Source organism: Oncorhynchus kisutch, unplaced genomic scaffold, assembly GCF_002021735.2.
Source record: "Oncorhynchus kisutch isolate 150728-3 unplaced genomic scaffold, Okis_V2 scaffold1155, whole genome shotgun sequence".
In the NCBI taxonomy this organism is placed as follows: domain Eukaryota; kingdom Metazoa; phylum Chordata; class Actinopteri; order Salmoniformes; family Salmonidae; genus Oncorhynchus; species Oncorhynchus kisutch.
This window is the reverse complement of record NW_022263100.1, coordinates 59,455-82,663: the sequence shown is the minus strand read 5'-3', so window position 1 is coordinate 82,663 and position 23,209 is coordinate 59,455. Positions and strand designations below refer to the sequence as shown.

The 23,209-nt window shown below is 44.3% G+C and overlaps 11 non-coding genes across 11 annotated transcripts; all 11 read right to left on the bottom strand.

Moving 5' to 3' along the window:
- Positions 1–1,434: 1,434 nt before the first annotated feature.
- Positions 1,435–1,509, bottom strand: trnai-aau (transfer RNA isoleucine (anticodon AAU)). Its single transcript has one exon. It is a non-coding gene; the product is annotated as a tRNA-Ile (tRNA).
- A 606-nt stretch (positions 1,510–2,115) lies between these two features.
- Positions 2,116–2,189, bottom strand: trnai-aau (transfer RNA isoleucine (anticodon AAU)). The gene has a single exon. It is a non-coding gene; the product is annotated as a tRNA-Ile (tRNA).
- A 5,809-nt stretch (positions 2,190–7,998) lies between these two features.
- trnai-aau (transfer RNA isoleucine (anticodon AAU)) lies at positions 7,999–8,072 on the bottom strand. The gene has a single exon. It is a non-coding gene; the product is annotated as a tRNA-Ile (tRNA).
- A 5,101-nt stretch (positions 8,073–13,173) lies between these two features.
- trnai-aau (transfer RNA isoleucine (anticodon AAU)) lies at positions 13,174–13,247 on the bottom strand. The gene has a single exon. It is a non-coding gene; the product is annotated as a tRNA-Ile (tRNA).
- A 1,707-nt stretch (positions 13,248–14,954) lies between these two features.
- Positions 14,955–15,028, bottom strand: trnai-aau (transfer RNA isoleucine (anticodon AAU)). The gene has a single exon. It is a non-coding gene; the product is annotated as a tRNA-Ile (tRNA).
- A 3,486-nt stretch (positions 15,029–18,514) lies between these two features.
- On the bottom strand, positions 18,515–18,588 carry trnai-aau (transfer RNA isoleucine (anticodon AAU)). The gene has a single exon. It is a non-coding gene; the product is annotated as a tRNA-Ile (tRNA).
- A 1,552-nt stretch (positions 18,589–20,140) lies between these two features.
- Positions 20,141–20,213, bottom strand: trnaf-gaa (transfer RNA phenylalanine (anticodon GAA)). Its single transcript has one exon. It is a non-coding gene; the product is annotated as a tRNA-Phe (tRNA).
- Positions 20,214–20,814: 601 nt separating this feature from the next.
- On the bottom strand, positions 20,815–20,887 carry trnaf-gaa (transfer RNA phenylalanine (anticodon GAA)). The gene has a single exon. It is a non-coding gene; the product is annotated as a tRNA-Phe (tRNA).
- An 80-nt stretch (positions 20,888–20,967) lies between these two features.
- trnai-aau (transfer RNA isoleucine (anticodon AAU)) lies at positions 20,968–21,041 on the bottom strand. Its single transcript has one exon. It is a non-coding gene; the product is annotated as a tRNA-Ile (tRNA).
- A 1,553-nt stretch (positions 21,042–22,594) lies between these two features.
- Positions 22,595–22,667, bottom strand: trnaf-gaa (transfer RNA phenylalanine (anticodon GAA)). Its single transcript has one exon. It is a non-coding gene; the product is annotated as a tRNA-Phe (tRNA).
- Positions 22,668–22,749: 82 nt separating this feature from the next.
- On the bottom strand, positions 22,750–22,823 carry trnai-aau (transfer RNA isoleucine (anticodon AAU)). Its single transcript has one exon. It is a non-coding gene; the product is annotated as a tRNA-Ile (tRNA).
- Positions 22,824–23,209: the final 386 nt, after the last annotated feature.

The window sequence follows — 23,209 nt, the reverse complement described above, 5'->3', positions numbered from 1 at the left end:
CATAGGACAACATCCAGTTGTATATTGCACAAATCTGGCCTTTATGGAAGAGTGGCAAGAAGAAAGCCATTTCTTAAAGATATCCATAAAAAGTGTTGTTTAAAATTGCCACAAGCCACCTGGGAGACACACCAAACATGGGGAAGAAGGTGCTCTGGTCAGATGAAACCAAAATTTAACTTATTGGCAACCATGCAAAACGTTATGTTTGGCGTAAAAGCAACACAGCTCATCACCCGAACACACCATCCCCGCTGTCAAACATGGTGGTGGCAGCAAATTCATGGTTTGGGCCTGCTTTTCTTCAGCAGGGACAGGAAGATGGTTAAAATTGATGGGAAGATGGATGGAGCCAAATACAGGACCATTCTGGAAGAAAACCTGATGGAGTCTGCAAAAGACCCTGAGACTGGGACGGAGATTTGTCTTCCAACAAGACAATGATCCAAAACATAAAGCAAAATCTACAATGGAATGGTTCAAAAAATAAACATATCCAGGTGTTAGAATGGCCAAGTCAAAGTCCAGACCTGAATCCAATCGAGAATCTGTGGAAAGAACTGAAAACTGCTGTTCACAAATGCTCTCCATCCAACCTCACTGAGCTCGAGCTGTTTTTGCAAGGAGGAATTGGGAAAAAATTTCAGTCTCTCGATGTGCAAAACTGATAGAGACATACCCCAAGCGAATTACAGCTGTAATCGCAGCAAAAGGTGGCGCTACAAGTATTAACTTAAGGGGGCTGAATAATTTTGCACGCCCAATTTTTCAGTTTTTGATTTGTTAAAGTTTGAAATATCCAATAAATGTCGTTCCACTTCATGATTGTGTCCCACTTGTTGTTGATTCTTCACCAAAAAATACAGTTTTATATCTTTATGTTGAAGCCTGAAATGTGGCAAAAGGTCGCAAAGTTCAAGGGGGCCGATACTTTCGCAAGGCACTGTATTTCATCATCCGTAATATATGCCGGCAAGTTCAAAAAGGACACCACAAGTTCATCGTTCCCGAGTTCTTTCGCCATGACTTGACAGCTCTTTATTTTAGCCTGTCTATTACTCTTTCTTTTCCCTTGCATGCGACAAGGTTATTTCGTACTTATTTCTTTATACTCAGGCCGGTATGGTCGTCACCCTTGACAATTCTCATGCATGTAACTCACATTGTCATTGAGACTCATAGCACTCATATGTACTTCATAGCTAGTACGGGGGATCGAACCCATGACCTTGGAGTTATTAGCACCACACTCTAACAAACTGAGCCAACTGGCCAAAAAATACAAAATACCGAAACCCAGGATTGAAGCAGGGACATTTTGTCTGACACACTCCCAACTGAGCTATTTCGGCAATTTACTAGACGTACTTATTTGGCACCCTTGAAAATTCACATGCATGTGACTCACAATTTTGACACTCAAAATGTACATCATAGCCAGTACAGGGATCGAACCCATGACCTTGGTGTTATTAACACCACACTCTAAACCAACTGAGCTAACCGGCCACTAGCTTTTGGGTGCAATTGTTGAGATTCACCGAGCCTCTGCAAGTGCTGGAGCGCAAACTAACAATTCCACCAACAGCATAGACTGACAAGACTGGACACTCTTGGTTGCTCCTTGTGGCAATTCCAAACAGCTGGGGAATTTGATCATTGGTATTGTGTTTGCTTAGCATGCTATTGGGATCGATTCCCGCATTCCCCAAAAACACATTTTTTTGGTGGATCCAAGAAAGCTCCAGTTCACACTTCATGCAGCCTTGTCCTACGATAACCTACTGTCATGTAACAACGACAAGCAACTTTCCTATAACACTGATGTCAAAATGTCAGATGAAAAAGCAAGACATTACTTACTTTCAGAGGAGGAGCGTAGCACACACAATTGAGGCCCACAAACAAAGCTGTGGATAGTTTCCTTGAAGCCAGAGCATAAAGAAAGAACAAATACAAATGCCGAAACCCGGGATCGAACTAGGGACATTTAGATCTTCTGTCTAACTCTCTCCCAACTGAGCTATTTCGGCAATTCACTCATTTCAATTCTGTGGCAACCTTGACAATTCACATGCATGTGACTCACAATTTTGACTGTCAAAAAGTACATCATAGCCAGTACCGGGATCGAACCCATGACCTTGGAGTTATTAGCACCACGCTCTAACCAACTGAGCTAACCGGCCAATAGCTATTAGACGCAATTGTTGAGATGCACCGAGCCTCTGCAAGTGCTGGAGGCGTAAACTAACAAGTCAACCAACAGCATAGCCTGACAAGACTGGACACTCTTGGTTGCTTCTTGCGGATTTTCCAAACAGCTGGGGAATTAGCTCAAATACTTTGCATTCGTGAGGTAGTGGGATCGATGCCTGCATGCTCCAAAATCACATTGTTTTATGGATCCAAGAAAACTCCAGTTCACACTTCATGCAGCCTTGTCTTACGACAACCTACTGTCATGTAAACAATGACAAGAAACTGTCATGTAAACAATGACAAGAAACTGTCATGTAACAATGACAAGCAATTCTCATGTAATACTGATGTCACAATGTCAGATGAAAAAGAAGACATTGCTTACTTTCAGAGAGCAGCGTATCACTCACTCTAACCAACTGAGCTAACCGGCCGCTGGCTACAGAGCACAATTGTTGAGATGCACCGAGCCTCTGCAAGTGCTGGAGCGCAAACTAACAAGTCCACCAACAGCATAGCCTGACAAGACTGGACTCTCTTGGTTGCTCCTTGTGGCAATTCAAGAGAGCTGGGGAATTTGATCAATTGGTATTGTGTTTGCTTAGCATGCTACAGGTAGTGGGATCCATGCCCGCATTCCCCAAAAACACATTTTTTTGTGGATCCAAGAAAGCTCCAGTTCACACTTCATGCAGCCTTGTCCTACGACAACCTACTGTCATGTAACAATGACAAGCAACTTTCCTGTAACACTGATGTGTTACAGGAAAGTTGCTTGTCATTCTTCTCCAAGGTGGCATAGCAGTTCAGACGTCTTTTGTCCTCGTCTTGTCGTGTCCTGTATATATATATATTTACAACTTTTTCACATACATTTTATTTTATTTTCCATCAACTCATCTTCAAAACACTCTCCTGCAACCCGCCTCACCAATGTATATTTATAAAAAAGTATTATTTACCTCAGATCTGTAATCCTCCAAGAAGCTAGCCAGAAACTCCAGGAGGCTGGCCTGAAACTAGCCAGTAGCTAATCCAGAAGCTAGTTCAGAAGCTAGTTGGCTCCTTTACTGGCAAGTCGTTGGTGTTCAGCTAACCACGGTTTGTGGTCATCGGCTATCCTTTGGCTCGAAAGTCTATCGCCAGTTCTGTACGGCGCAGCGCGGCTCGGAGCGGAGCATACCGGACCAATTTTTCTCTCCATGTCCCTGGATTTCGACTGCTCTCTGGACATTCATGCCCGGATCTCACAGCTAGCTAGCTGCTATCCGTGTGACTATCGCCCTTCGTCGATTCCGGAGCAAACATCAATTGTTCCGGAGCTAGCAAGCTCCGTCAATCACTCCTGAGTTCCATCAATCGCACCTGGGCTGCAGTCGCCTATCCGGACCCGTTTTGCTGCCTTCGCGGAGCCCCACCGGGCCTTCACAACTGGACTGCCGACGTTATCTACCCGAAGGAGTTATTCGGCTGGCTCCTCCGTCGCGACGTTACCTGAACGCCCATCTGCGGCCTGCTAACCGTTAGCTGTCTTACCGGCTGCTATCTGAATAGACAATCTGACAATTTTTTTTTTTTATTTTATTATTATTATTATGTTTTCTTCTTGGGCCTCTATAACTATATCTATTGTTTTTATTTTTGTTGTTGTGTGATTTGGATTAATCTACTGACGGAGCGCAGGAGGTGGCTAACAACAGACCTCCATCCTATGCTAGCTTGCTACCGATGCCCTGGCTAGCTGTCTAAATCACCAACCAACCTCTCCACTCACCGGACCCTTTTGATCACTCGACTAAGCATGCCTCTCCTTAATGTCAATATGTCTTGTCCATTTCTGTTCTGGTTAGTGTTTATTGGCTTATTTCACTGTAGAGCCTCTAGTCCTGCTCACTATACCTTATCCAACCTATTAGTTCCACCACCCACACATGCAATGACATCTCCTGGTTTCAACGATGTTTCTAGAGACAATATCTCTCTCTTCATCACTCAATACCTAGGTTTACCTCCACTGTATTCACATCCTACCATACATTTGTCTGTACATTATACCTTGATGCTATTTTATCGCCCCCAGAAACCTCCTTTTACTCTATGTTCCAGACGTTCTAGACGACCAATTCTCATAGCTTTTAGCCGTACCCTTATTCTACTCCTCCTATGTTCCTCTGGCGATGTAGAGGTGAATCCAGGCCCTGCAGTGCCTAGCTCCACTCCTATTCCCCAGGCGCTCTCTTTTGACGACTTCTGTAACCGTAATAGCCTTGGTTTCATGCATGTTAACATTAGAAGCCTCCTCCCTAAGTTTGTTCTATTCACTGCTTTAGCACACTCTGCCAACCCGGATGTTCTAGCTGTGTCTGAATCCTGGCTTAGGAAGACCACCAAAAACTCAGACATTTTAATTCCAAACTACAACATTTTCAGACAAGATAGAACTGCCAAAGGGGGCGGTGTTGCAATCTACTGCAAAGATAGCCTGCAGAGTTCTGTCCTACTATCCAGGTCTGTACCCAAACAATTTGAACTTCTACTTTTAAAAATCCACCTCTCTAAAAACAAGTCTCTCACCGTTGCCGCCTGCTATAGACCACCCTCTGCCCCCAGCTGTGCTCTGGACACCATATGTGAACTGATTGCCCCCCATCTATCTTCAGAGTTCGTGCTGCTAGGCGACCTAAACTGGAACATGCTTAACACCCCAGCCATCCTACAATCTAAACTTGATGCCCTCAATCTCACAAAAATAATCAATGAACCTACCAGGTACCTCCCCAAAACCTTAAACACGGGCACCCTCATAGATATCATCCTAACCAACTTCCCCTCTAAATACACCTCTGCTGTCTTCAACCAAGATCTCAGCGATCACTGCCTCATTGCCTGCATCCGTAATGGGTCAGCGGTCAAACGACCTCCACTCATCACTGTAAAACGCTCCCTGAAACACTTCTGCGAGCAGGCCTTTCTAATCGACCTGGCCGGGGTATCCTGGAAGGATATTGATCTCATCCCGTCAGTAGAGGATGCCTGGATATTTTTTAAAAATGCCTTCCTAACCATCTTAAATAAACATGCCCCATTTAAGAAATTTAGAACCAGGAACAGATATAGCCCTTGGTTCTCCCCAGACCTGACTGCCCTTAACCAACACAAAAACATCCTATGGCGTTCTGCATTAGCATCGAACAGCCCCCGTGATATGCAGCTGTTCAGGGAAGCTAGAAATCATTATACACAGGCAGTTAGAAAAGCCAAGGCTAGCTTTTTCAAGCAGAAATTTGCTTCCTGCAACACTAACTCAAAAAAGTTCTGGGACACTGTAAAGTCCATGGAGAATAAGAACACCTCCTCCCAGCTGCCCACTGCACTGAAGATAGGAAACACTGTCACCACTGATAAATCCACCATAATTGAGAATTTCAATAAGCATTTTTCTACGGCTGGCCATGCTTTCCACCTGGCTACTCCTACCCCGGACAACAGCACTGCACCCCCAACAGCAACTCGCCCAAGCCTTCCCCATTTCTCCTTCTCCCAAATCCATTCAGCTGATGTTCTGAAAGAGCTGCAAAATCTGGACCCCTACAAATCAGCCGGGCTAGACAATCTGGACCCTTTCTTTCTAAAATTATCTGCCGAAATTGTTGCCACCCCTATTACTAGCCTGTTCAACCTCTCTTTCGTGTCGTCTGAGATTCCCAAAGATTGGAAAGCAGCTGCGGTCATCCCCCTCTTCAAAGGGGGGGACACTCTTGACCCAAACTGCTACAGACCTATATCTATCCTACCGTGCCTTTCTAAGGTCTTCGAAAGCCAAGTCAACAAACAGATTACCGACCATTTCGAATCTCACCATACCTTCTCTGCTATGCAATCCGGTTTCAGAGCTGGTCATGGGTGCACCTCAGCCACGCTCAAGGTCCTAAACGATATCTTAACCGCCATCGATAAGAAACATTACTGTGCAGCCGTATTCATTGATCTGGCCAAGGCTTTCGACTCTGTCAATCACCATATCCTCATCGGCAGACTCGACAGCCTTGGTTTCTCAAATGATTGCCTCGCCTGGTTCACCAACTACTTCTCTGATAGAGTTCAGTGTGTCAAATCGGAGGGTCTGCTGTCCGGACCTCTGGCAGTCTCTATGGGGGTGCCACAGGGTTCAATTCTTGGACCGACTCTCTTCTCTGTATACATCAATGAGGTCGCTCTTGCTGCTGGTGAGTCCCTGATCCACCTCTACGCAGACGACACCATTCTGTATACTTCCGGCCCTTCTTTGGACACTGTGTTAACAACCCTCCAGGCAAGCTTCAATGCCATACAACTCTCCTTCCGTGGCCTCCAATTGCTCTTAAATACAAGTAAAACTAAATGCATGCTCTTCAACCGATCGCTACCTGCACCTACCCGCCTGTCCAACATCACTACTCTGGACGGCTCTGACTTAGAATACGTGGACAACTACAAATACTTAGGTGTCTGGTTAGACTGTAAACTCTCCTTCCAGACCCATATCAAACATCTCCAATCCAAAGTTAAATCTAGAATTGGCTTCCTATTTCGCAACAAAGCATCCTTCACTCATGCTGCCAAACATACCCTTGTAAAACTGACCATCCTACCAATCCTCGACTTTGGCGATGTCATTTACAAAATAGCCTCCAATACCTTACTCAACAAATTGGATGCAGTCTATCACAGTGCAATCCGTTTTATCACCAAAGCCCCATATACTACCCACCATTGCGACCTGTACGCTCTCGTTGGCTGGCCCTCGCTTCATACTCGTCGCCAAACCCACTGGCTCCATGTCATCTACAAGACCCTGCTAGGTAAAGTCCCCCCTTATCTCAGCTCGCTGGTCACCATAGCATCTCCCACCTGTAGCACACGCTCCAGCAGGTATATCTCTCTAGTCACCCCCAAAACCAGTTCTTTCTTTGGCCGCCTCTCCTTCCAGTTCTCTTCTGCCAATGACTGGAACGAACTACAAAAATCTCTGAAACTGGAAACACTTATCTCCCTCACTAGCTTTAAGCACCAACTGTCAGAGCAGCTCACAGATTACTGCACCTGTACATAGCCCACCTATAATTTAGCCCAAACAACTACCTCTTTCCCAACTGTATTTAATTTTAATTTATTTATTTATTTTGCTCCTTTGCACCCCATTATTTTTTTATTTCTACTTTGCACATTCTTCCATTGCAAAACTACCATTCCAGTATTTTACTTGCTATATTGTATTTACTTTGCAATCATGGCCTTTTTTGCCTTTACCTCCCTTCTCACCTAATTTGCTCACATTGTATATAGACTTGTTTATACTGCATTATTGACTGTATGTTTGTTTTTACTCCATGTGTAACTCTGTGTCGTTTTATCTGTCGAACTGCTTTGCTTTATCTTGGCCAGGTCGCAATTGTAAATGAGAACTTGTTCTCAACTTGCCTACCTGGTTAAATAAAGGTAAAATAAAATAAATAAATAAATAAAATGTCAAAATGTCAGATGAAAAAGAAAGACATTACTTACTTTCATAGGAGCAGCGTAGCACACACCATTGAGGCCCACCAACAAAGCTGTGGATAGTTTCCTTGAAGGAAGAGCATGAAGAAAGAACAAATACAAATGCCGAAACCCGGGATCAAAACAGGGACCTTTAGATCTTCAGTCTAACGCTCTCCCAACTGAGCTATTTCGGCAATTCACTCAATTCAATTCTGTGGCAACCTTGACAATTCACATGCATGTGACTCACAATTTTGACAGTCAAAAAGTACATCATAGCCAGTGCGGGGATCGAACCCATGACCTTGGCGTTATTAGCACCACACTATAACCAACTGAGCTAACCGGCCACTAGCTATTGGATGCAATTGTTGAGATGCACCGAGCCTCTGCAAGTGCTGGAGCGTAAACTAACAAGTCAACCAACAGCATAGCCTGACAAGACTGGACCCTCTTGGTTGCTTCTTGCGGAATTTCCAAACGGCTGGGGAATTAGCTCAAATACTTTGCATGCGTGAGGTAGTGGGATCGATGCCCGCATGCTCCAAAATCACATTGTTTTATGGATCCAAGAAAACTCCAGTTCACACTTCATGCAGCCTTGTCTTACGACAACCTACTGTCATGTAAACAATGACAAGATACTGTCATGTAACAATGACAAGCAACTCTCATGTAATACTGATGTCACGATGTCAGATGAAAAAGAAGACATTACTTACTTTCAGAGAGCAGCGTATCACACACTCTAACCAACTGAGCTAACCGGCCGCTGGCTACAGAGCACAATTGTTGAGATGCACCGAGCCTCTGCAAGTGCTGGAGCGCAAACTAACAAGTCCACCAACAGCATAGCCTGACAAGACTGGACACTCTTGGTTGCTCCTTGTGGCAATTCCAGACAGCTGGGGAATTTGATCAATTGGTATTGTGTTTGCTTAGGATGCTATAGGTAGTGGGATCGATGCCCGCATTCCCCAAAAACATTTTTTTTTGTGGATCCAAGAAAGCTCCAGTTCACACTTCATGCAGCCTTGTCCTACGACAACCTACTGTCATGTAACAATGACAAGCAACTTTCCTGTAACACTGATGTCAAAATGTCAGGTGAAAAAGCAAGACATTACTTACTTTCAGAGGAGCAGCGTAGCACACACCATTGAGGCCCACAAACAAAGCTGTGGATAGTTTCCTTGAAGGCAGAGCATAAAGAAAGAACAAATACAAATGCCGAAACCCGGGATCGAACCAGGGACCTTTAGATCTTCAGTATAACGCTCTCCCAACTGAGCTATTTCGGCAATTCACTAAATTCAATTCTGTGGCAACCTTGACAATTCACATGCATGTGACTCACAATTTTGACACTCAAACTGTAAATCATAGCCAGTACGGGGATCGAACCCATGACCTTGGCATTATTATAACCACACTCTAACCAACTGAGCTAACCGGGGAATATCAATTGGGCGCAATTGTTGAGATGCACCGAGCCTCTGCAACTGCTGGCGAGTAAACTAACAAGTCAACCAACAGCATAGCCTGACAAGACTGGACCCTCTTGGTTGCTTCTTGCAGAATTTTCAAACGGCTGGGGAATTAGCTCAAATACTTTCATTCGTGAGGTAGTGGGATCGATGCCCGCATGCTCCAAAATCATATTGTTTTATGGATCCAAGAAAACTCCAGTTCACACTTCATGCAGCCTTGTCTTACGACAACCTACTGTCATGTAAACAATGACAAGAAACTGTCATGTAAACAATGACAAGAAACTGTCATGTAAACAATGACAAGAAACTGTCATGTAACAATGACAAGCAACTCTCATGTAATAATGATGTCACAATGTCAGATGAAAAAGAAGACATTACTTACTTTCAGAGAGCAGCGTATCACACACTCTAACCAACTAGAGCTAACCGGCCGCTGGCTACAGAGCACAATTGTTGAGATGCACCGAGCCTCTGCAAGTGCTGGAGCGCAAACTAACAAGTCCACCAACAGCATAGCCTGACAATACTGGACTCTTTTGGTTGCTCCTTGTGGCAATTCCAGAGAGCTGGGGAATTTGATCAATTGGTATTGTGTTTGCTTAGGATGCTATAGGTAGTGGGATCGATGCCCGCATTCCCCAAAAACATTTTTTTTTGTGGATCCAAGAAAGCTCCAGTTCACACTTCATGCAGCCTTGTCCTATGACAACCTACTGTCATGTAACAATGACAAGCAACTTTCCTGTAACACTGATGTCAAAATGTCAGGTGAAAAAGCAAGACATTACTTACTTTCAGAGGAGCAGCGTAGCACACACCATTGAGGCCCACAAACAAAGCTGTGGATAGTTTCCTTGAAGGCAGAGCATAAAGAAAGAACAAATACAAATGCCGAAACCAGGGATCGAACCAGGGACCTTTAGATCTTCAGTATAACGCTCTCCCAACTGAGCTATTTCGGCAATTCACTAAATTCAATTCTGTGGCAACCTTGACAATTCACATGCATGTGACTCACAATTTTGACACTCAAACTGTAAATCATAGCCAGTACGGGGATCGAACCCATGACCTTGGCATTATTATAACCACACTCTAACCAACTGAGCTAACCGGGGAATATCAATTGGGCGCAATTGTTGAGATGCACCGAGCCTCTGCAACTGCTGGCGAGTAAACTAACAAGTCAACCAACAGCATAGCCTGACAAGACTGGACCCTCTTGGTTGCTTCTTGCAGAATTTTCAAACGGCTGGGTAATTAGCTCAAATACTTTCATTCGTGAGGTAGTGGGATCGATGCCCGCATGCTCCAAAATCATATTGTTTTATGGATCCAAGAAAACTCCAGTTCACACTTCATGCAGCCTTGTCTTACGACAACCTACTGTCATGTAAACAATGACAAGAAACTGTCATGTAAACAATGACAAGAAACTGTCATGTAACAATGACAAGCAACTCTCATGTAATAATGATGTCACAATGTCAGATGAAAAAGAAGACATTACTTACTTTCAGAGAGCAGCGTATCACACACTCTAACCAACTAGAGCTAACCGGCCGCTGGCTACAGAGCACAATTGTTGAGATGCACCGAGCCTCTGCAAGTGCTGGAGCGCAAACTAACAAGTCCACCAACAGCATAGCCTGACAATACTGGACTCTCTTGGTTGCTCCTTGTGGCAATTCCAGAGAGCTGGGGAATTTGATCAATTGGTATTGTGTTTGCTTAGCATGCTATAGGTAGTGGGATCGATGCCCGCATTCCCCAAAAACAATTTTTTTGTGGATCCAAGAAAGCTCCAGTTCACACTTCATGCAGCCTTGTCCTACGACAACCTACTGTCATGTAACAATGACAAGCAACTTTCCTGTAACACTGATGTCAAAATGTCAGATGAAAAAGCAAGACATTACTTACTTTCAGAGGAGCAGCGTAGCACACACCATTGAGGCCCACAAACAAAGCTGTGGATAGTTTCCTTGAAGGAAGAGCATGAAGAAAGAACAAATACAAATGCCAAAACCCAAGCTCGAACCAGGGACCTTTAAATCTTCAGTCTAACGCTCTCCCAACTGAGCTATTTCGGCAATTCACTAAATTCAATTCTGTGGCAACCTTGACAATTCACATGCATGTGACTCACAATTTTGACAGTCAAAAAGTACATCATAGCCAGTAAGGGGATCGAACCCATGACCTTAGCGTTATTAGCACCACGTTCTAACCAACTGAGCTAACCGCCACTAGCTATTAGACGCAATTGTTGAGATGCAACGAGCCTCTGCAAGTGCTGGAGCGTAAACTAACAAGTCAACCAACAGCATAGCCTGACAAGACTGGACCCTCTTGGTTGCTTCTTGCGGAATTTCCAAACGGCTGGGGAATTAGCTCAAATACTTTGCATGCGTGAGGTAGTGGGATCGATGCCCGCATGCTCCAAAATCACATTGTTTTATGGATCCAAGAAAACTCCAGTTCACACTTCATGCAGCCTTGTCTTACGACAACCTACTGTCATGTAAACAATGACAAGAAACTGTCATTTAACAATGACAAGCAATTCTCATGTAATAATGATGTCACAATGTCAGATGAAAAAGAAGACATTGCTTACTTTCAGAGAGCAGCGTATCACTCACTCTAACCAACTGAGCTAACCGGCCGCTGGCTACAGAGCACAATTGTTGAAATGCACCGAGCCTCTGCAAGTGCTGGAGCGCAAACTAACAAGTCCACCAACAGCATAGCCTGACAAGACTGGACTCTCTTGGTTGCTCCTTGTGGCAATTCCAGAGAGCTGGGGAATTTGATTAATTGGTATAGTGTTTGCTTAGCATGCTATAGGTATTGGGATCGATGCCCGCATTCCCCAAAAACACATTTTTTTGTGGATCCAAGAAAGCTCCAGCTCACACTTCATGCAGCCTTGTCTTACGACAACCTACTGTCATGTAACAATGACAAGCAACTTTCCTGTAACACTGATGTCAAAGTGTCAGATGAAAAAGCAAGACATTACTTACTTTCAGAGGAGCAGCGTAGCACACGCCATTGAGGCCCACAAACAAAGCTGTGGATAGTTTCCTTGAAGCCAGAGCATAAAGAAAGAACAAATACAAACGCCGAAACCCGGGATCAAACCAGGGACCTTTAGATCTTCAGTCTAACGCTCTCCCAACTGAGGTATTTCGGCAATTTACTAAATAAAATTCTGTGGCACCCTTGACAATTCACATGCATGTGACTCACAATTTTGACAGTCAAAAAGTACATCATAGCCAGTACGAGGATTGAACCCATGACCTTGGCATTATTAGCACCACGCTCTAACCAACTGAGCTAACCGGGAACTATCAATTGGGCGCAATTGTAGAGATGCACCGAGCCTCTGCAAGTGCTGGCGAGTAAACTAACACGTCAACCAACAGCATAGCCTGACAAGACTGGACCCTCTTGGTTGCTTCTTGTGGAATTTCCAAACGGCTGGGGAATTAGCTCAAATACTTTGCATTCGTGAGGTAGTTGGATCGATGCCCGCATGCTCCAAAATCACATTGTTTTATGGATCCAAGAAAGCTCCAGTTCACACTTCATGCAGCCTTGTCCTACGACAACCTACTGTCATGTAACAATGACAAGCAACTTTCCTGTAACACTGATGTCAAAATGTCAGATGAAAAAGCAAGACATTACTTACTTTCAGAAGAGCAGCGTAGCACACGCCATTGAGGCCCACAAACAAAGCTGTGGATAGTTTCCTTGAAGCCAGAGCAGAAAGAAAGAACAAATACAAATGCCGAAACCCAGGATCGAACCAGGGACCTTTAGATCTTCAGTCTAACGGTCTCCCAACTGAGCTATTTCAGCAATTCACTAAATTCAATTCTGTGGCAACCTTGACAATTCACATGCATGTGACTCACAATTTTGACAGTCAAAAAGTACATCATAGCCAGTACGGGGATCGAACTCATGACCTTGGCGTTATTAGCACCACGCTCTAACCAACTGAGCTAACCGGCCACTAGCTATTGGACGCAATTGTTGAGATGCACCGAGCCTCTGCAAGTGCTGGAGCGTAAACTAACAAGTCAACCAACAGCATAGCCTGACAAGACTGGACCCTCTTGGTTGCTTCTTGCGGAATTTCCAAACGGCTGGGGAATTAGCTCAAATACTTTGCATGCGTGAGGTAGTGGGATCGATGCCCGCATGCTCCAAAATCACATTGTTTTATGGATCCAAGAAAACTCCAGTTCACACTTCATGCAGCCTTGTCTTACGACAACCTACTGTCATGTAAACAATGACAAGAAACTGTCATTTAACAATGACAAGCAATTCTCATGTAATAATGATGTCACAATGTCAGATGAAAAAGAAGACATTGCTTACTTTCAGAGAGCAGCGTATCACTCACTCTAACCAACTGAGCTAACCGGCCGCTGGCTACAGAGCACAATTGTTGAAATGCACCGAGCCTCTGCAAGTGCTGGAGCGCAAACTAACAAGTCCACCAACAGCATAGCCTGACAAGACTGGACTCTCTTGGTTGCTCCTTGTGGCAATTCCAGAGAGCTGGGGAATTTGATTAATTGGTATAGTGTTTGCTTAGCATGCTATAGGTATTGGGATCGATGCCCGCATTCCCCAAAAACACATTTTTTTGTGGATCCAAGAAAGCTCCAGCTCACACTTCATGCAGCCTTGTCTTACGACAACCTACTGTCATGTAACAATGACAAGCAACTTTCCTGTAACACTGATGTCAAAGTGTCAGATGAAAAAGCAAGACATTACTTACTTTCAGAGGAGCAGCGTAGCACACGCCATTGAGGCCCACAAACAAAGCTGTGGATAGTTTCCTTGAAGCCAGAGCATAAAGAAAGAACAAATACAAACGCCGAAACCCGGGATCAAACCAGGGACCTTTAGATCTTCAGTCTAACGCTCTCCCAACTGAGGTATTTCGGCAATTTACTAAATAAAATTCTGTGGCACCCTTGACAATTCACATGCATGTGACTCACAATTTTGACAGTCAAAAAGTACATCATAGCCAGTACGAGGATTGAACCCATGACCTTGGCATTATTAGCACCACGCTCTAACCAACTGAGCTAACCGGGAACTATCAATTGGGCGCAATTGTAGAGATGCACCGAGCCTCTGCAAGTGCTGGCGAGTAAACTAACACGTCAACCAACAGCATAGCCTGACAAGACTGGACCCTCTTGGTTGCTTCTTGTGGAATTTCCAAACGGCTGGGGAATTAGCTCAAATACTTTGCATTCGTGAGGTAGTTGGATCGATGCCCGCATGCTCCAAAATCACATTGTTTTATGGATCCAAGAAAGCTCCAGTTCACACTTCATGCAGCCTTGTCCTACGACAACCTACTGTCATGTAACAATGACAAGCAACTTTCCTGTAACACTGATGTCAAAATGTCAGATGAAAAAGCAAGACATTACTTACTTTCAGAAGAGCAGCGTAGCACACGCCATTGAGGCCCACAAACAAAGCTGTGGATAGTTTCCTTGAAGCCAGAGCAGAAAGAAAGAACAAATACAAATGCCAAAACCCAGGATCGAACCAGGGACCTTTAGATCTTCAGTCTAACGGTCTCCCAACTGAGCTATTTCAGCAATTCACTAAATTCAATTCTGTGGCAACCTTGACAATTCACATGCATGTGACTCACAATTTTGACAGTCAAAAAGTACATCATAGCCAGTACGGGGATCGAACTCATGACCTTGGCGTTATTAGCACCACGCTCTAACCAACTGAGCTAACCGGCCACTAGCTATTGGACGCAATTGTTGAGATGCACCGAGCCTCTGCAAGTGCTGGAGCGTAAACTAACAAGTCAACCAACAGCATAGCCTGACAAGACTGGACCCTCTTGGTTGCTTCTTGCGGAATTTCCAAACGGCTGGGGAATTAGCTCAAATACTTTGCATGCGTGAGGTAGTGGGATCGATGCCCGCATGCTCCAAAATCACATTGTTTTATGGATCCAAGAAAACTCCAGTTCACACTTCATGCAGCCTTGTCTTACGACAACCTACTGTCATGTAAACAATGACAAGAAACTGTCATTTAACAATGACAAGCAACTCTCATGTAATACTGATGTCACAATGTCAGATGAGAAAGAAGACATTACTTACTTTCAGAGAGCAGCGTATCACACACTCTAACCAACTGAGCTAACCAGCCGCTGGCTACAGAGCACAATTGTTGAGATGCACCGAGCCTCTGCAAGTGCTGGCGAGTAAACTAACAAGTCAACCAACAGCATAGCCTGACAATACTGGACTCTCTTGGTTGCTCCTTGTGGCAATTCCAGAGAGCTGGGGAATTTGATCAATTGGTATTGTGTTTGCTTAGCATGCTATAGGTAGTGGGATCGATGCCCGCATTCCCCAAAAACAATTTTTTTGTGGATCCAAGAAAGCTCCAGTTCACACTTCATGCAGCCTTGTCCTACGACAACCTACTGTCATGTAACAATGACAAGCAACTTTCCTGTAACACTGATGTCAAAATGTCAGATGAAAAAGCAAGACATTACTTACTTTCAGAGGAGCAGCGTAGCACACACCATTGAGGCCCACAAACAAAGCTGTGGATAGTTTCCTTGAAGGAAGAGCATGAAGAAAGAACAAATACAAATGCCAAAACCCGGGCTCGAACCAGGGACCTTTAAATCTTCAGTCTAACGCTCTCCCAACTGAGCTATTTCGGCAATTCACTAAATTCAATTCTGTGGCAACCTTGACAATTCACATGCATGTGACTCACAATTTTGACAGTCAAAAAGTACATCATAGCCAGTAAGGGGATCGAAACCATGACCTTAGCGTTATTAGCACCACGCTCTAACCAACTGAGCTAACCGCCACTAGCTATTAGACGCAATTGTTGAGATGCAACGAGCCTCTGCAAGTGCTGGAGCGTAAACTAACAAGTCAACCAACAGCATAGCCTGACAAGACTGGACCCTCTTGGTTGCTTCTTGCGGAATTTCCAAACGGCTGGGGAATTAGCTCAAATACTTTGCATGCGTGAGGTAGTGGGATCGATGCCCGCATGCTCCAAAATCACATTGTTTTATGGATCCAAGAAAACTCCAGTTCACACTTCATGCAGCCTTGTCTTACGACAACCTACTGTCATGTAAACAATGACAAGAAACTGTCATTTAACAATGACAAGCAATTCTCATGTAATAATGATGTCACAATGTCAGATGAAAAAGAAGACATTGCTTACTTTCAGAGAGCAGCGTATCACTCACTCTAACCAACTGAGCTAACCGGCCGCTGGCTACAGAGCACAATTGTTGAGATGCACCGAGCCTCTGCAAGTGCTGGAGCGCAAACTAACAAGTCCACCAACAGCATAGCCTGACAAGACTGGACTCTCTTGGTTGCTCCTTGTGGCAATTCCAGAGAGCTGGGGAATTTGATTAATTGGTATAGTGTTTGCTTAGCATGCTATAGGTATTGGGATCGATGCCCGCATTCCCCAAAAACACATTTTTTTGTGGATCCAAGAAAGCTCCAGTTCACACTTCATGCAGCCTTGTCTTACGACAACCTACTGTCATGTAACAATGACAAGCAACTTTCCTGTAACACTGATGTCAAAGTGTCAGATGAAAAAGCAAGACATTACTTACTTTCAGAGGAGCAGCGTAGCACACGCCATTGAGGCCCACAAACAAAGCTGTGGATAGTTTCCTTGAAGCCAGAGCATAAAGAAAGAACAAATACAAATGCCGAAACCCGGGATCAAACCAGGGACCTTTAGATCTTCAGTCTAACGCTCTCCCAACTGAGGTATTTCGGCAATTTACTAAATAAAATTCTGTGGCACCCTTGACAATTCACATGCATGTGACTCACAATTTTGACAGTCAAAAAGTACATCATAGCCAGTACGAGGATTGAACCCATGACCTTGGCATTATTAGCACCACGCTCTAACCAACTGAGCTAACCGGGAACTATCAATTGGGCGCAATTGTAGAGATGCACCGAGCCTCTGCAAGTGCTGGCGAGTAAACTAACAAGTCAACCAACAGCATAGCCTGAGAAGACTGGACCCTCTTGGTTGCTTCTTGTGGAATTTCCAAACGGCTGGGGAATTAGCTCAAATACTTTGCATTCGTGAGGTAGTTGGATCGATGCCGGCATGCTCCAAAATCACATTGTTTTATGGATCCAAGAAAGCTCCAGTTCACACTTCATGCAGCCTTGTCCTACGACAACCTACTGTCATGTAACAATGACAAGCAACTTTCCTGTAACACTGATGTCAAAATGTCAGATGAAAAAGCAAGACATTACTTACTTTCAGAAGAGCAGCGTAGCACACGCCATTGAGGCCCACAAACAAAGCTGTGGATAGTTTCCTTGAAGCCAGAGCAGAAAGAAAGAACAAATACAAATGCCGAAACCCAGGATCGAACCAGGGACCTTTAGATCTTCAGTCTAACGGTCTCCCAACTGAGCTATTTCAGCAATTCACTAAATTCAATTCTGTGGCAACCTTGACAATTCACATGCATGTGACTCACAATTTTGACAGTCAAAAAGTACATCATAGCCAGTACGAGGATTGAACCCATGACCTTGGCATTATTAGCACCACGCTCTAACCAACTGAGCTAACCGGGAACTATCAATTGGGCGCAATTGTAGAGATGCACCGAGCCTCTGCAAGTGCTGGCGAGTAAACTAACAAGTCAACCAACAGCATAGCCTGAGAAGACTGGACCCTCTTGGTTGCTTCTTGTGGAATTTCCAAACGGCTGGGGAATTAGCTCAAATACTTTGCATTCGTGAGGTAGTTGGATCGATGCCCGCATGCTCCAAAATCACATTGTTTTATGGATCCAAGAAAGCTCCAGTTCACACTTCATGCAGCCTTGTCCTACGACAACCTACTGTCATGTAACAATGACAAGCAACTTTCCTGTAACACTGATGTCAAAATGTCAGATGAAAAAGCAAGACATTACTTACTTTCAGAAGAGCAGCGTAGCACACGCCATTGAGGCCCACAAACAAAGCTGTGGATAGTTTCCTTGAAGCCAGAGCAGAAAGAAAGAACAAATACAAATGCCGAAACCCAGGATCGAACCAGGGACCTTTAGATCTTCAGTCTAACGGTCTCCCAACTGAGCTATTTCAGCAATTCACTAAATTCAATTCTGTGGCAACCTTGACAATTCACATGCATGTGACTCACAATTTTGACAGTCAAAAAGTACATCATAGCCAGTACGGGGATCGAACTCATGACCTTGGCGTTATTAGCACCACGCTCTAACCAACTGAGCTAACCGGCCACTAGCTATTGGACGCAATTGTTGAGATGCACCGAGCCTCTGCAAGTGCTGGAGCGTAAACTAACAAGTCAACCAACAGCATAGCCTGACAAGACTGGACCCTCTTGGTTGCTTCTTGCGGAATTTCCAAACGGCTGGGGAATTAGCTCAAATACTTTGCATGCGTGAGGTAGTGGGATCGATGCCCGCATGCTCCAAAATCACATTGTTTTATGGATCCAAGAAAACTCCAGTTCACACTTCATGCAGCCTTGTCTTACGACAACCTACTGTCATGTAAACAATGACAAGAAACTGTCATTTAACAATGACAAGCAACTCTCATGTAATACTGATGTCACAATGTCAGATGAGAAAGAAGACATTACTTACTTTCAGAGAGCAGCGTATCACACACTCTAACCAACTGAGCTAACCAGCCGCTGGCTACAGAGCACAATTGTTGAGATGCACCGAGCCTCTGCAAGTGCTGGAGCGCAAACTAACAAGTCCACCAACAGCATATACTGACAAGACTGGACACTCTTAGTTGCTCCTTGTGGCAATTCCAAACAGCTGGGGAATTTGATCAATTGGTATTGTGTTTGCTTAGCATGCTATAGGTATTGGGATCGATGCCCGCATTCCCCCCCCAAAATTTTTTTTGTGGATCCAAGAAAGCTCCAGTTCACACTTCATGCAGCCTTGTCTTACGACAACCTACTGTCATGTAACAATGACAAGCAACTTTCCTGTAACACTGATGTCAAAATGTCAAATGAAAAAGCAAGACATTACTTACTTTCAGAGGAGCAGCGTAGCACACGCCATTGAGGCCCACAAACAAAGCTGTGGATAGTTTCCTTGAAGCCAGAGCATAAAGAAAGAACAAATACAAACGCCAAAACCCGGGATCGAACCAGGGAACTTTAAATCTTCAGTCTAACGCTCTCCCAACTGAGCTATTTCGGCAATTTACTAAATTAAATTCTGTGGCACCCTTGACAATTCACATGCATGTGACTCACAATTATGACAGTCAAAAAGTAGATCATAGCCAGTACGGGGATCGAACCCATGACCTTGGCGTTATTAGCACTATGCTCTAAACAACTGAGCTAACCGGGAACTATCAATTGGGCGCAATTGTTGAGATGCACCGAACCTCTGCAAGTGCTGGCGAGTAAACTAACAAGTCAACCAACAGCATAGCCTGACAAGACTGGACCCTCTTGGTTGCTTCTTGTGGAATTTCCAAACGGCTGGGGAATTAGCTCAAATACTTTGCATTCGTGAGGTAGTTGGATCGATGCCCGCATGCTCCAAAATCACATTGTTTTATGGATCCAAGAAAGCTCCAGTTCACACTTCATGCAGCCTTGTCCTACGACAACCTACTGTCATGTAACAATGACAAGCAACTTTCCTGTAACACTGATGTCAAAATGTCAGATGAAAAAGCAAGACATTACTTACTTTCAGAAGAGCAGCGTAGCACACGCCATTGAGGCCCACAAACAAAGCTGTGGATAGTTTCCTTGAAGCCAGAGCAGAAAGAAAGAACAAATACAAATGCCGAAACCCGGGATCAAACCAGGGACCTTTAGATCTTCAGTCTAACGCTCTCCCAACTGAGCTATTTCGGCAATTAACTAAATTAAATTCTGTGGCACCCTTGACAATTCACATGCATGTGACTCACAATTTTGACAGTCAAAAAGTACATCATAGCCAGTACGGGGATCGAACACATGACCTTGGCGTTATTAGCACCACGCTCTAACCAACTGAGCTAAACGGGAACTATCAATTGGGCGCAATTGTTGAGATGCACCGAGCCTCTGCAAGTGCTGGCGAGTAAACTAACACGTCAACCAACAGCATAGCCTGACAAGACTGGACCCTCTTGGTTGCTTCTTGTGGAATTTCCAAACGGCTGGGGAATTAGCTCAAATACTTTGCATTCGTGAGGTAGTGGGATCGATGCCCGCATGCTCCAAAATCACATTGTTTTATGGATCCAAGAAAGCTCCAGTTCACACTTCATGCAGCCTTGTCCTATGACAACCTACTGTCATGTAACAATGACAAGCAACTTTCCTGTAACACTGATGTCAAAATGTCAGATGAAAAAGCAAGACATTACTTACTTTCAGAGGAGCAGCGTAGCACACGCCATTGAGGCCCACAAACAAAGCTGTGGATAGTTTCCTTGAAGCCAGAGCAGAAAGAAAGAACAAATACAAATGCCGAAACCCGGGATCGAACCAGGGACCTTTAGATCTTCAGTCTAACGCTGTCCCAACTGAGCTATTTCGGCAATTCACTAAATTCAATTCTGTGGCAACCTTGACAATTCACATGCATGTGACTCACAATTCTGACAGTCAAAAAGTACATCAGCTAGTACGGGGATCGAACTCATGACCTTGGCGTTATTAGCACCACGCTCTAACCAACTGAGCTAACCGGCCACTAGCTATTGGACGCAATTGTTGAGATGCACCGAGCCTCTGCAAGTGCTGGAGCGTAAACTAACAAGTCAACCAACAGCATAGCCTGACAAGACTGGACAAGACTTGGTTGCTTCTTGCGGAATTTCCAAACGGCTGGGGAATTAGCTCAAATACTTTGCATGCGTGAGGTAGTGGGATCAATGCCCGCATGCTCCAAAATCACATTGTTTTATGGATCCAAGAAAACTCCAGTTCACACTTCATGCAGCCTTGTCTTACGACAACCTACTGTGATGTAAACAATGACAAGAAACTGTCATTTAACAATGACAAGCAACTCTCATGTAATACTGATGTCACAATGTCAGATGAGAAAGAAGACATTACTTACTTTCAGAGAGCAGCGTATCACACACTCTAACCAACTGAGCTAACCAGCCGCTGGCTACAGAGCACAATTGTTGAGATGCACCGAGCCTCTGCAAGTGCTGGAGCGCAAACTAACAAGTCCACCAACAGCATATACTGACAAGACTGGACACTCTTAGTTGCTCCTTGTGGCAATTCCAAACTGCTGGGGAATTTGATCAATTGGTATTGTGTTTGCTTAGCATGCTATAGGTATTGGGATCGATGCCCGCATTCCCCAAAAACAATTTTTTTTGTGGATCCAAGAAAGCTCCAGTTCACACTTCATGCAGCCTTGTCTTACGACAACCTACTGTCATGTAACAATGACAAGCAACTTTCCTGTAACACTGATGTCAAAATGTCAAATGAAAAAGCAAGACATTACTTACTTTCAGAGGAGCAGCGTAGCACACGCCATTGAGGCCCACAAACAAAGCTGTGGATAGTTTCCTTGAAGCCAGAGCATAAAGAAAGAACAAATACAAACGCCAAAACCCGGGATCGAACCAGGGAACTTTAAATCTTCAGTCTAACGCTCTCCCAACTGAGCTATTTCAGCAATTTACTAAATTAAATTCTGTGGCACCCTTGACAATTCACATGCATGTGACTCACAATTTTGACAGTCAAAAAGTACATCATAGCCAGTACGGGGATCGAACCCATGACCTTGGCGTTATTAGCACCACGCTCTAACCAACTGAGCTAAACGGGAACTATCAATTGGGTGCAATTGTTGAGATGCACCGAGCCTCTGCAAGTGCTGGCGAGTAAACTAACACGTCAACCAACAGCATAGCCTGACAAGACTGGACCCTCTTGGTTGCTTCTTGTGGAATTTCCAAACGGCTGGGGAATTAGCTCAAATACTTTGCATTCGTGAGGTAGTGGGATCGATGCCCGCATGCTCCAAAATCACATTGTTTTATGGATCCAAGAAAGCTCCAGTTCACACTTCATGCAGCCTTGTCCTATGACAACCTACTGTCATGTAACAATGACAAGCAACTTTCCTGTAACACTGATGTCAAAATGTCAGATGAAAAAGCAAGACATTACTTACTTTCAGAGGAGCAGCGTAGCACACGCCATTGAGGCCTACAAACAAAGCTGTGGATAGTTTCCTTGAAGCCAGAGCAGAAAGAAAGAACAAATAAAAATGCCGAAACCCGGGATCGAACCAGGGACCTTTAGATCTTCAGTCTAACGCTCTCCCAACTGAGCTATTTCGGCAATTCACTAAATTCAATTCTGTGGCAACCTTGACAATTCACATGCATGTGACTCACAATTCTGACAGTCAAAAAGTACATCATAGCCAGTACGGGGATCGAACTCATGACCTTGGCGTTATTAGCACCACGCTCTAACCAACTGAGCTAACCGGCCACTAGCTATTGGACGCAATTGTTGAGATGCACCGAGCCTCTGCAAGTGCTGGAGCGTAAACTAACAAGTCAACCAACAGCATAGCCTGACAAGACTGGACAAGACTTGGTTGCTTCTTGCGGAATTTCCAAACGGCTGGGGAATTAGCTCAAATACTTTGCATGCGTGAGGTAGTGGGATCAATGCCCGCATGCTCCAAAATCACATTGTTTTATGGATCCAAGAAAACTCCAGTTCACACTTCATGCAGCCTTGTCTTACGACAACCTACTGTCATGTAAACAATGACAAGAAACTGTCATTTAACAATGACAAGCAACTCTCATGTAATACTGATGTCACAATGTCAGATGAGAAAGAAGACATTACTTACTTTCAGAGAGCAG